The sequence below is a fragment of the Schistocerca cancellata genome, chromosome 4 (assembly GCF_023864275.1).
Source record: "Schistocerca cancellata isolate TAMUIC-IGC-003103 chromosome 4, iqSchCanc2.1, whole genome shotgun sequence".
In the NCBI taxonomy this organism is placed as follows: Eukaryota; Metazoa; Arthropoda; class Insecta; order Orthoptera; family Acrididae; genus Schistocerca; species Schistocerca cancellata.
Window position 1 is genome coordinate 472,465,482 of NC_064629.1, and position 8,535 is coordinate 472,474,016.

General features: G+C 49.8%; 1 non-coding gene across 1 annotated transcript; it reads left to right on the forward strand.

Moving 5' to 3' along the window:
* Positions 1-3,218: 3,218 nt before the first annotated feature.
* Trnaa-cgc (transfer RNA alanine (anticodon CGC)) lies at positions 3,219-3,291 on the forward strand. Its single transcript has one exon. It is a non-coding gene; the product is annotated as a tRNA-Ala (tRNA).
* Positions 3,292-8,535: the final 5,244 nt, after the last annotated feature.

Here is an 8,535-nt window from a genome sequence, read left to right on the forward strand (position 1 = left end):
AATGGTGACGACATCACCCGCATAATCAGCACAGCTGGATACATGGGCACGGTGAGAAATCCCAGACAGGTGTTGACAGAGGCCACAGAGAAACGGTGCCATGACGAAAGCGTGCCTTGAAGCACCGAACGACGCATCGAGATACGTGGAGTGAGACGGCCATTGTAGAGTACACGCGACGTAACTCCACGAATGAGACGTATCACGACGTCAACGGTAGTATCAGGGTACCCCATATGGCGGTGCACCCATTTCAGGTAGTCGTGATCGAACCGATCTAAAGCCTGGTTGACGCCAAGAGCTGCCAAAATTCCAGGCACCTGACGAAAGTGAGCAAGAACCAGTAAGTTACGATGGCGACAGAGGGCAATGAGGATGTTATTGGCACCTCTCAAAGAAGTGTGATCAGCGGAAACCACGTACTGGGCCGTCCGTTTAAGCCTTGCAGCCAACAGCCACGTAAATATCTTCGTGTCGCTGTTCAGTAACGTCAGGGTGCGGTAATTGCATATCCGTGATGTACCCTGAGGATTGTGGATGGAAATGAGGAGACCGTCAAGGAAGCTGTCTAGGATCTGCACGAGAGGCGACATAAGATCCCGGCAAATTTCTGTCCATACCAGTGCCACAAGGGGACGAAACGTCAGTAAAACTCTAGTGGGAGGCCGTCAGGCCTGGTGACTTGTTTGTAGAACCCTCCTGGATAGCATGATGTCGGCAAGCAGATCCATCAGTGCATCACCAGGAATTGAACCAAATGAGATTTGGGAGACCACCGTAGTGTTGGCAGGGTGGTCATGTTGTGCTGAGTACAGCATAAAATAATGTCCATGAAGGGTATACCATATATCGCGTGGGGTATCTAAGCGCTGCCCATCATCACTCATAAGAAAATTATTCAAAGTCCTCTGATGATGGTACCGTTATACTGTCGCATGGCACATAGACAGCCGCTCCTGCGCTAATCCATCGTGTGTGCACGCTCTGAACGTAGATCCTTCAAAGTGACGTAGATAGAGGGACGCGAGCTGTGCCTTAGCACGATGCACCATCGCCTGACGCTCTGGCGAATACACCATCACAGTACATTCTCGGAGAATGGTGAAGTAGAGGTCATGAGTTCGCCGCCACCACGCCGTGACCTTAATTCCGTAACCAATCAAGGCCTTGTGGGGGGCAGGCTTTGCCCAGAGGACGCACCATGACAGGGTAAACTGATATGCATCACGGCATCGACGACAAGCTGCCCGCCGGCAGTCGGGTGAGGTAAGATGATTCGCGTTCAGTTTCCACAGTCCCTGACCATGCCACACGCTTTGGCGGCAGAGATTAATGTCACAGATATATGCGTCATGATCAGAGAACGCAATGGGCCGGATTTGAGCAGCCTGAACACCACCGTCAATATCGCGGGAGATATAAACACGGTCGAGACGACTAGAGGAATGGCTAGTGAAATGCATAAGCCCCGGACGGTCACTATGAACTTGCTCCCAAGAGTCCACAAGGTTGAGGTGCTGGAGAAATGCCGCTAGCGCCGCGCACAGAGAGTGAGGCGGCAGTCGTTCGTTGAGCGCCTGGGTGGGGTTGAAGTTCGTCTCACGATCCTTGTGACCCTGGAAGAGAGGTGTAACTGCCTCAGAGAAGAAAATGAAACATTCGCGGCAGCGACCTGAACCTGATGGCACAGAGATGTTGATGATCCTGACGCCACTAAACGGGAAAGGCATACTTCTGGCATCAGGGGGATTGGAAACTGTATCAGCATAGATACCGTCATGATGGAGGATCGCCATGCCACTACCTGTAGACGGAGTATGGGAGACGTGTGCCGTAAATCCATGGGGAGCACAAAAGGTTGCAACATGTACCCCCTGAAGGAGGGAAACGTGAATGGCCGCAACATACAGCATTTCATGGAGTAAAACCAGTTTGTCACGTGAGAGAATGGTATTCATATCGACCATGGCTATACGGTAGGTTTGAAAAACTGCCATCGCCAGGAGGATGGGTGATGCAAACATAGTGGAAGCACAGGAAATTACCTGTTGGGCCCCCGTGGAAGGGCACATCACTGTGATTGTAAGTGAGCCAACCCCACCAAGGAGGTTCCATCGTTCTGTATACCTCCAGAACTTCCATCCGCAGCATCGACGTCCTCCGCTCAGGAAACAGATTTCTCACAGGCCGGTTCAGTAGAACAGTATCAGGGGCGCATCCACAGGTAGCGTGAGGCACAAAATGGAGGCAACCGCATCAGGCGCATATGGGGAAGGTGGATGGTGACGGGAGACGGAGGAGGGGAGGGACGTTGCGTCGTATGATGCCAGGGCGTCGGATCTCAAGGCATCATCACTAGGACAGTCCTAAACCTGTGCACACATCCGATGGAGGCAGTCATCAGAAGGGGTATGTTGTTGTCTCTTCCGTTTCCTAGGCGGCTGTTGCTACCTAACATGCTTTTGCGTGTCAGATGGTGGGAGGTTGTCAACCCACATGTGACCAGACGACAGAAAAGCAGAGGTCGGTACAGCTCCGAAATCAACAACCATGTGATCAGGACAGACGGCTTGCGTTTGCTGATTGTCGTGGCGCTGTGTCGTCCGAACAAGACACACGCAGGGCAAAATCACTACAGGCGCAAACATGCGAGCTGGTGCCAGTGTCATATAGACTCGCCACTTGCACGAGTTCCAACAGCGCCACGGGCGGCGCTGAGGATGAAGATATCGACTTCGTCCCGGCCAATTGGCGCCCGAGTACAATCCACCAATGACTGTACGACAACGGACAGAAGCCTGCTCGGAAAACAGAAGACCATCTCTCACCCACTTGGTTATAGATCGTCGACCAGGACTGACTTACACAGCCGGACGGAGTGGCCGAGCGGTTCTAGGCGCTACAGTCTGGAACCGCGCGACCGCTACGGTCGCAGGTTCGAAGCCAGCCTCGGGCATGGATGCGTGTGATATCCTTAGGTTAGTTAGGTTTAAGTATTTCTAAGTTCTAGGGGACTGATGACCTCAGCAGTTAGGTCCCATAGTGCACAGAGCCATTTGAATCATTTTTTTTTTTTTTTTTGACTTACACACGGGACGTTGTTTCGTGAACTCTTATAATTGAAGAGGCGGTTGTTATAATTGCATTTGCTATGTTGTGTGAAGTTTACCTACGATTATTTGCGCTTAGCCATTGAGGGCCTCTTTTGTGACATACCGAGCGAGGTGGTGCAGTGGTTAGCACACTGGACTCGCATTCGGGAGGACGACGGTTCAATCCCGTCTCCGGCCATCCTGATTTAGGTTTTCCGTGATTTCCCTAAATCGCTTCAGGCAAATGCCGGGATGGTTCCTTTGAAAGGGCACGGCCGATTTCCTTCCCCATCCTTCCCTCACCCGAGCTTGCGCTCCGTCTCTAATGACCTCGTTGTCGACGGGACGTTAAACACTAATCTCCTCCTCCTCCTCCTTTTGTGTCATATTACATGCAGTGCTGCAGACTTCCCTATTCGACAAGTCACAAAGATAAGTAAACCTTTTTAACTCATTTGTGTGATTTTGTTACCAATTTGTTGGAGTGTTATAACACGCTCGTTCTCCTATCCCGCCGCGTGGAATGGCCGCGCAGTTAGAGGCGCCATGTCACGGATTGCGCGGCCCCTCCCGCCGGAGGTTCGAGTCCTCCCTCGGGCTTGGGTATGTGGTGTTGTTCTTAGCATAAGTTAGTTGAAGTGGTGTGTTAGTCTAGGGACCGATGACCTCACCAGTTTGGTCCCTTAAGAATTCACGCACATTTGAACAGTTTTTTCTCTTGTTACTTGACCCTGGGGCCTTGCTGTGTAATATTGGCAGGGAGAAATTGTTTTAGCGGTGTACTGCATCAGCAGCCGCTTCACTAACTCACAGACTCCTCCTACCGTAACAAGAGTAGCAACTTAGCTCCCAAAGCAATAGCGACGAGGCCTTTACAAGACTGGCGACGATGGTTTACAAAACATGTTTCGTTGGTACTGCTTCTGGTAGCACTGTATGTTTTGTGTTGGCAGAAGAGCCAACACCGTGTTACGAGTGGAGGGCGAAATGCACGCGTTTTAGCTCACGCAGGCTGGCGTGAGGAGGGAAGAACTATACTGACGTGAGGTCTGGAACATGACAAGGAATGAGAATTCAGAAAGCGGACGTAATTAGTTTGATACTTAACTTTAATCAATTAATGATGAACGTTGCTCTTGACAGTACATGAGTCACAATATTATCTGTTCAGAATACACTCTTGAAGATATTACTTATAGTAACTGAATATGGCGCCTTACTAGGTCGTAGCAAATAACGTAGCTGAAGGCTATGCTAAACTGTCGTCTCTGCAAATGAGAGCGTATGTAGACAGTGAACCATCGCTAGCAAAGTCGGCTGTACAACTGGGGCGAGTGCTAGGTAGTCTCTCTAGACTAGACCTGCCGTGTGGCGGCGCTCGGTCTGCAATCACTGATAGTGGCGACACGCGAGTCCGACGTGTACTAACAGACCGCGGCCGATTTAAAGGCTACCACCTAGCAAGTGTGGTGTCTGGCGGTGACACCACAGTATGAGAGACAGGCAAAACGTCCATCGTCATCGTCGAAAGGAGGCGGCGCCGGTACTGACTGATTCAGAGGAGCCGCAGCAGGCAGCCCCGTCTCGGACGCGTAAGATAGAAGTAACACAGAGGGCGCCGCAGCGAGAGCGACTTCTCCGATCGGCGTCTGAACCAGTCTACGTTGGAGACATTCAGAACGGACATGGCCTACCCGGGCATCGTCCATGACGACAGCCCTGCAGCCGGTAAGCGCCAATTAGGAAGGCACATGTTTCCGCAGTAGTTTTAATCTGACGGACACTATTGAGGACGGTCACCACAACTTCCGACGGTACCTCAAAAGGGAGTTCGAAAACTCTCAACCAGCGTGTTCAACGACGACAGTCCCTATATGTCTGTCAGAGTATCGGAACTTGAGACCGTTAGCATGGCACCGCACAACGTCGGCGCACAACTCTTCATTCGCCTGCTGTATGAGCCCAGTAGTACTGAGGATCGAACAATGAATTCCGAGAATAACTTATGGCAGGAGAAGTAGCTAGTCGCGTATAAACCGTTATACCTCATACGACTTCGATCGTTCATGACCCAAAGGCTTGGCGGTAAGAAAACGCCATGATGGTCGATGATGTCGGACTCTAAGACAAACCACTATGCGGAACTAAACAAACGCAAGCAGTACAATAGGCGGGACGCAAACAGGCGTACTCGCCTCACCCCTGACGAAGGCAGACTGAGAATGCGGGATCTCCTTCTTACTATGCAGTTCTGTTAACCACTGCGCCAACCGGACAGTGTTCATCGCAACTGCGCAGACTATCACAGCACGCCTCTCGGCCGACTCACATTCCCACCCAGCGCCACCTATCCACGTGGTGTCTGATCTTTCAGACACGCATTCATATAATTGATTAACCTTGATGGATAACGAATCCACCTTCTGCAATGTGGACGCGGTAATATCAAACGGAGGAAATGGAAAAGGACGGCGGATTGGTGGCGCTGAATGGGAGAGTGGATCGACCGAGAGGCATGCCGAGTTAGTCCGCACAGTTGCGACGAACACTGTGTCCAGGTGGCGTAGTTGTTAACCCAACTGCCTGGTAACCAAACGATGTCGGATTCGAATCCCAATCCGGAATACATTTTCACTCGTCGTCGCTGATTCCGCGTAAAATTCCAATGCAGCTGACATCAACAGTCCCTTCCCTTTCCTTCACGCCGACCGGGGTGGCCGAGCGGTTCTAGTGGCTACAGTCTGGAACCGCGCGAGCGCTACGGCCGCAGGTTCGAATCCTGCCTCGGGCATGGATGTATGTGATGTCCTTAGGTTAGTTAGATTTAAGTAGTTCTTAGTTCTAGAGGACTGATGACCTCAGAAGTTAAGTCCCATAGTGCTCAGAGGCATTTGAACCATTTGAACCTTTCCTTCACTTTCTCCCCCCCCCTCCACCTTCAATTCCCTTATAATGTATCACAGCTGCGTGTTCCATGTGATGTCCGAAACAACAGATACCACGCATTCATATAACGCTACGCATATCTTTGGTTCCTCATCCAGGGAAGTCGAAAATAACCAACGGCTAAATTAGTTTTTTGAAAGAAATGTCCACCTGCTAGGCGATCCATGAGCTGATCATATCGTGGAAGTGGGATGGAATCAACCACTATCCGTGAGTTAACTGCAGCTTTAAAGTTGCCGCGAAGTCTAATTTTCTTGTTATCTTTTCCTTTTGATAACAAAGGGAAGTGTCCACTACTTGCTGAAACAGGTTTCAAAACTCAGATTAGTTGCAGTCTACTGAGTTCACAAGCAGTATCCGCGTGAATGGAGTGAGGTATCGGATACGCGCAGTTAAACGTGTCCCAGTGTGTCACCTAATAAATGTCCATATTTTTATCACAACTGGTGAATACTGGTATGAATAAATTGCGTATCAGTCGAATGCACATTGTAGTGAATATCTAAACGAAATAAATCGAAAGCAACCATGCCAAAAATATTGGGACAAGATCGTGACAGAAGTATTGGGAAATCACTGATGTAATTCTGTATTTTTCCTGTAAAGTGCATGTTACAGCCGGCCGGAGTGGCGTGCGGTTCAAGGCGCTACAGTCTGGAACCGAGCGACCGCTACGGTCGCAGGTTCGAATCCTGCCTCGGTCATGGATGTGTGTGATGTCCTTAGGTTAGTTTGGTTTAAGTAGTTCTAAGTTCTAGGGGACTGATGACCTCAGAAGTTAAGTCGCATAGTGCTCAGACCCATTTGAACCATTTTCATGTTACAAGAACAGGGATACTTTCACCATTCTAGACCATGAGTAACAGGCGTAATGTTTGTAACTGAATACTTCTCAATTGCTCTATGTCTTCTGAATGATCAGTATGACTGAAGCACCAGTATCTAATTGAAATGGTTCAAAATGGTTCAAATAGCTCTGAGCACTATGAGAATTAACTTCTGAGGTTATCAGTCCCCTAGAACGTAGAACTACTTAAACCTAACTACCCTAAGGACATCACACACATCCATGCCCGAAGCAGGATTCGAACCTGCGACCGTAGCGTTCGCGCGGTTCCAGAGTGTAGCGCCTAGAACCGCTCGGCCACCTTGGCCGGCGAAATGGTTCAGACTGATTGCAGATCTGCAGGGAGATGAACAGTTAGCGGATGCTGCTTGTGATTATCTGGACTGTCTTGCAGAAGTCTGTATCTGGATTGTCACTGATGAAACGTTTAGCTGAACACCTATTAGAGGAGAGCTGCTTAGAATGAGGCAATTCCTGCACTGATTTTGTCGTTTTCGTTCATAGTTGCCGCGTAGATTGCCAGGAGGAGTGGGTACAGATTCGGAAAAAGAGACCATATATAGTTCGTGACAAAAAATAAAAACACCTACAGCCGTCCTTATGATTTTAGTTTATTTTGTCGCTTGTCGCTACCAGTTTCAACGCTTCATTGCGTCATCTTCAGGCGGTCTTTGATGCGGTACAGGTTGATATGATCCCCATGCATAACCCATCAGTTGCCAGCATTATTGGATACCCAGATAATGTGTCACTCAAACCATCAACTGCTGGCAGTGAAGTTAGCATGTCAGCAGAGGATCTACCTAAGATAAAGACCTGGACCAGTGCAACCCATAATAAGAGAACGTATTATGGATTACGACGAGAAGAAGGTGTTAGGAAGTATTATGGAGTTGTATTAAGTGCATAGGTTGTAGCTGGTAGAGAGCTTGTAGTTAAGCAAATACACTCCTCGAAATTGAAATAAGAACACCGTGAATTCATTGTCCCAGGAAGGGGAAACTTTATTGACACATTCCTGGGGTCAGATACATCACATGATCACACTGACAGAACCACAGGCACATAGACACAGGCAACAGAGCATGCACAATGTCGGCACTAGTACAGTGTATATCCACCTTTCGCAGCAATGCAGGCTGCTATTCTCCCATGGAGACGATCGTAGAGATGCTGGATGTAGTCCTGTGGAACGGCTTGCCATGCCATTTCCACCTGGCGCCTCAGTTGGACCAGCGTTCGTGCTGGACGTGCAGACCGCGTGAGACGACGCTTCATCCAGTCCCAAACATGCTCAATGGGGGACAGATCCGGAGATCTTGCTGGCCAGGGTAGTTGACTTACACCTTCTAGAGCACGTTGGGTGGCACGGGATACATGCGGACGTGCATTGTCCTGTTGGAACAGCAAGTTCCCTTGACGGTCTAGGAATGGTAGAACGATGGGTTCGATGACGGTTTGGATGTACCGTGCACTATTCAGTGTCCCCTCGACGATCACCAGTGGTGTACGGCCAGTGTAGGAGATCGCTCCCCACACCATGATGCCGGGTGTTGGCCATGTGTGCCTCGGTCGTATGCAGTCCTGATTGTGGCGCTCACCTGCACGGCGCCAAACACGCATACGACCATCATTGGCACCAAGGCAGAA